Source organism: Dromaius novaehollandiae, unplaced genomic scaffold (assembly GCF_036370855.1).
Source record: "Dromaius novaehollandiae isolate bDroNov1 unplaced genomic scaffold, bDroNov1.hap1 HAP1_SCAFFOLD_45, whole genome shotgun sequence".
In the NCBI taxonomy this organism is placed as follows: Eukaryota; Metazoa; Chordata; class Aves; order Casuariiformes; family Dromaiidae; genus Dromaius; species Dromaius novaehollandiae.
The window spans coordinates 1,137,999-1,142,500 of record NW_026991505.1 but is presented as its reverse complement, the minus strand read 5'-3'; the positions used below and the strand labels follow the sequence as shown (position 1 = coordinate 1,142,500).

Below are 4,502 nucleotides of genomic sequence, written 5' to 3'. Positions count from 1 at the left end.
CTTGTAAGCCTTGCTGTTGCACAGAGAACTGACTTTATCTCAACACAAAGGGCACTGGAGGGTGACCTTTGTTTTAGGCAAGCAGCTATAGCCGTTAACTGGACCAGGTGTAAATGTCTCCCTGAGATAACTCAGCCCAGCACAGAGGAGAAGACCTCAACTACTAACAAAGGAATTATGAAGAGAGCAACGGGCTTGAGCTGGCTTCAACCCACGGAGTCCTTCCCAGTGCCTGGGGACTCCCAGCGTCATGACGGTGAGCATATAATAGAGACTGGTAACTGGCAGTTACATTCGTATTGTGACTGAACTGTCTAAGTGTACACTTGTATTGTGATTTCAGTACATCGTTGAATCAGTCTGCTAAATAATTTCTGTAACATCAAATACCTTCAAAATAAACTTAAATATAAAACACTGCACTCTCTGCATGTGTGCAATATCTAAAAGAACCTGGTCAGAGAGTACTGGACTCTGACATGGCTGCCGCAGCTAGGACAGCCCAAGGCCCCTTCCAGGACGAGGGGGAAGCAGTGCAGTGACTGCAGTTTGCCACCACGGAGGTGGGAGGACAGCCAGGGGCCCTCCAACACACACGCGCGGCAGCACGGTGCAGCACCACCATGGTACCCACCTGCAGACAGCCACACAGGGCTGGGGACGAGGTCCGCCTCTCCCCGAGGCCCGGCTCCTGAACGCTCGCTCGCTCGCTCGCTCACACACTCACGCAGCCCTCTGCCGGCAGCGGCTGGCTCCTCCTCCTGGCTGCTGCCTCCACTCTCACCCCAGCACAGGACAGCATGGCACCCTTCCCTCCCTTCCCCTCTTGCCACTGATTGATGCCTACGCTGCCCATTGCTGCAACACCTGCACTGTCACTGCTGGCCTTAACACAACACCACAGCTGATGCTGGCTGGTGGGTGGAAGTGGCTCGACACACACTACGGAAGCGGGTGTGCCATGGGGAGGGGGCTCAGTGGGCACCGAAATGACACTGCTCGAGGAAGGGGGAGGGAAAGGGAGCCGGTCAGCCAGGGGAAAAATGGAGGGCAGACCCAAATGAGAAGGACGGGGAGCCCTCGCGCCCAACCTGGGACAACCCCTTTCTCACTTTGAGTCTGGCCCAGGTGCCTGGCTTGGCCCGGCCCAGCAGGGAGCAGTCCACTAGCTGCACAGCCTGCCTCAGGGAGGGGGCTCCCTGCGGACCACCAGCATCGGAGCCTGGCATCACTGTGCACTGCCCGCCGCCCACGCACCCACAACCCACCAGACCCACGCTTCCGAGCTCTGAGCTCTCCTCTCCAGCCTCCAGCTCCACCATCCCAGAGATGGTGCCTACACCTGCACATGCACACACAGTCTCCCAGATGACAGCACGCACTCTCCCAGCCCTTCTGTGGGCAGACGCCTTCGTCTCCCTACCTCCTCAAACAACCACCAAAGGTCCAGCAATAGCAACATTCAATGCTTTCAGATGACTGAGGTAACTCGTGCCATCTCTGTGAAGAATTTTGCTGTTGCCTTCTGGGAAGGACTTTCTCAAAAGGCACATGCAGTCCTACATGCCACATTAAAAGCTAGCCTTACCTAAGCTGGCAGAGGTGTGGAGTATGTCTCCAGAGGAGAGGAGAGATGAGCCCCCTCTAATGAAGAGCCTCACAATCCACTTTTGTCACTTCTCAGAGAGCCCAAGGTCGGTTAAGAAGCCAAAATTACCTGCAAACCACTTCCCTCTAGCACTGACTGGGAATCCCAGGAATTCCACGTCGTCAGCATTCAGGCGTTCCCTCACCTGCTCCTCCAGGTGCTGCTACTTCTGCACTTTTTTCTGCTGCTGTGTCCCCTAAAGATGACAAAGAACTTTCAAACCGGACTGTTATGTCCACCCCCTTTGCCCAAGATCCATTTACCACAATCGAATCTGGTTTAAAGAGCTTGTTGGTCTTATCCCTCCAATGGCATTCTACCAATACCACCCAGTCTGTCCCCCTTGCTTCCTTCACCAGCATTTTGCACAAGATGTTATGCCTTTTCATCCAGGCATTTCCCATTCAGAAGGACAGTGCTGCAACCTGCCGCAACTCCTTCCCTCCAAGCCCCTGGCCTTCTCTCCACCCGGATGTTCACTTCTGTGGTGAATGCAGGCTGCTACTCCAGGCGCAAAGGCCAGACTTAGAGCCACCACAGTGTCGACCTCACCATTCTATTGGCTTTCTTTGGCAGAATCGGTTGCATGGGCATTCACATGCCTTATGGCAATTCAGCGTTGAGTGCTGGCTTCCCAGATGCTAGGCCATAGGGGCTTTCCCCATCTTTTCTTGTGTGAATAACCCATCCCATATACCCAATAGACCACACGTAAGGCCCTTATATAGTGGCCAACTATCAGTGTATATAAATAGGGGCCCTTCAGCCCTTTCTCCTTCTAGCCACGGACGTGCTAGAGGAGAATGTGACCTTGAGGAGGCCGTGGTCCCCCAACCGAGGAACACCTGGGTCACACCATCTGATCCCTAAGGCTGAGCTCTAGATAAACCTCCCACCCCGGTCTCTTAGCCTCTTCAGGCAGCATGCCACACAAGATGTTATGTCTCTTAATCCAGACGTCCTGAACTGCAGGGCAGCAGCTGATGATATGTGAGCAAGTCTCCCATTCCGCAGGACAATGCCTGCACCCCTTCAGTGCCTCTTCTCCCAGCTCGCATGCCAAGTACTCCCTGGTGGGATAGACATTGGCATGCAGCTGTATTGCTGTCAATTACTTCCTGTGAGGAATTCCCCGGTAACGTAGAAGCCAATAGTTATGGATGCTATTGTTTTCTTAAGAAGTTCTTAACACCGCGGCCTTATGCTTTTAGATTGGCCCAATTCTCTAACTCTCTTTTTCTCCACTTGCTAGGAATAGGATAGATGCTACGGGGAGCTGGAATTTCCCATGCGGACGCTGACTCGCCCCCTTCCAGTGCGGTGGGAATTGTAACAGGGAATTCATCCCCTGTTGATGGAACCTTGTCCACTTTGCCTCCTGTGGCGATCCATACCCTCTCGAACTCCTTCTGGATCTGGTGGGTGGAAGTGGCTCAACACGCGCTGTGGGTGTGTCGTGGGGGAGGGGGGCTGGGTGGGCGCTGAAACGGCAGCAGTCAGGGCAGTGCAAGGGAAAGGCAGTCAGCTGTTGTCCCCATCCCCCGGACCCCGGTCGGGAACAAAGGACCAGCGCACCACTGAGAGAGTGGTGGAGGAGAGTCCATGCAGCAGCACTGGCGGTGGTGGCGGGCAGCGCCCTTCTCGTTCGAGTCTGCCCTTCTTTCCCCTCCCGTCCCATTCTTGTATGGTCAGCAAGGCGAGCCCTCTTTCTCTCTACTGTCCCTTGCTCAGCAGCCGGTGTTGACATGAGGAGGGAGGCAGAGCGGAGCGGGGTCCCTCAGGGGCTGCAAATGCTGTCCACTCCTCCCTCGGTGGGGACTGAAACCGAGACAACTCTTAGCAGTGGATCACTCAGCTCGTGCATCAATGAAGAAAGCAGCTAGCTCCAAGAATTAATGTGAATTGCAGGACGCATTGATCATCGACACTTCGAACGCACTTGCGGCCCTGGGTTCCTCCCGGGGCTGCGCCTGTCTGGGTGTCTCTTGACAGTCAATCATCACCTGCGCTGTGGCGTGGGCGCAGCAGTACCGCCCCTTGGCAGGCAGGGGAGGGCACAGTTCAGGTGTGCCCGGCCGTGCCTGTCCTCCCCTCCGAGCCCGGTGGCCGCCGCTGCACTGCACATCGTGTGCGGTGTGGCGCGGCTGTGACGCCTTGCAGGCCTGTTGCCCCGGGGAGAGGGGGCTTCTGTTTCTTCAAATCCCAAAGAGGTATCATCTTGCTGAGCCCCATGTAAGATTTCAGTTTGCTTCCAGATTTCATTTAGATCGGGAGAAATTCTCCCGCTTTGATCCACATATACACAGCGACTAGTATTTATTACCGTACCTACTCCTCCCTGAGATGCTAATAACATACCTAGAGCCATTCCATTCTGGGTGGTTATTTTAGCAGTCTCTGAAACCTCCCCTTGTAAAGCTGTAATGGCATCAGAGGTTTTATTCCCTATTCTCTCAATAACTGCTGAAATAGTTACTATTGCTTTTTCAAGTTCACTCACTCCCAACTGTGGAAACAGACACCTTGTGAATGAATGAAACCTAGTAGGTTGATCCGTTAAAGGCTTATTGATCCTCTTTTGTCTCCTCATGAATGTTCTTAGCCATGATCTTTGATATCTGTTATTCAGTTCTTTGTTACAGTAATGGTTGGGATTATTGCCCCTAGAGTACATGTCCCAGACCAATTAGGAGGCAGCACTTTTCGTGCCTTGCTCTCACACAACCAATACCATCCACTACCTTTTGGAACACGCCACCCATTTAGTTCCTTACTTGGCCACTTGCAACCTATTTCAGGTATCCGAGAGCAATCTTCATAACTTCCTATCTTAATGGCTCCAGTACAGTTGATC

At 53.6% G+C, this 4,502-nt stretch overlaps 1 non-coding gene across 1 annotated transcript; it reads left to right on the top strand.

The window, feature by feature from the left end:
* The first annotated feature begins 3,479 nt into the window (after positions 1 to 3,479).
* Positions 3,480 to 3,632, top strand: LOC135327082 (5.8S ribosomal RNA). The gene has a single exon (XR_010387156.1). It is a non-coding gene; the product is annotated as a 5.8S ribosomal RNA (ribosomal RNA).
* Positions 3,633 to 4,502: the final 870 nt, after the last annotated feature.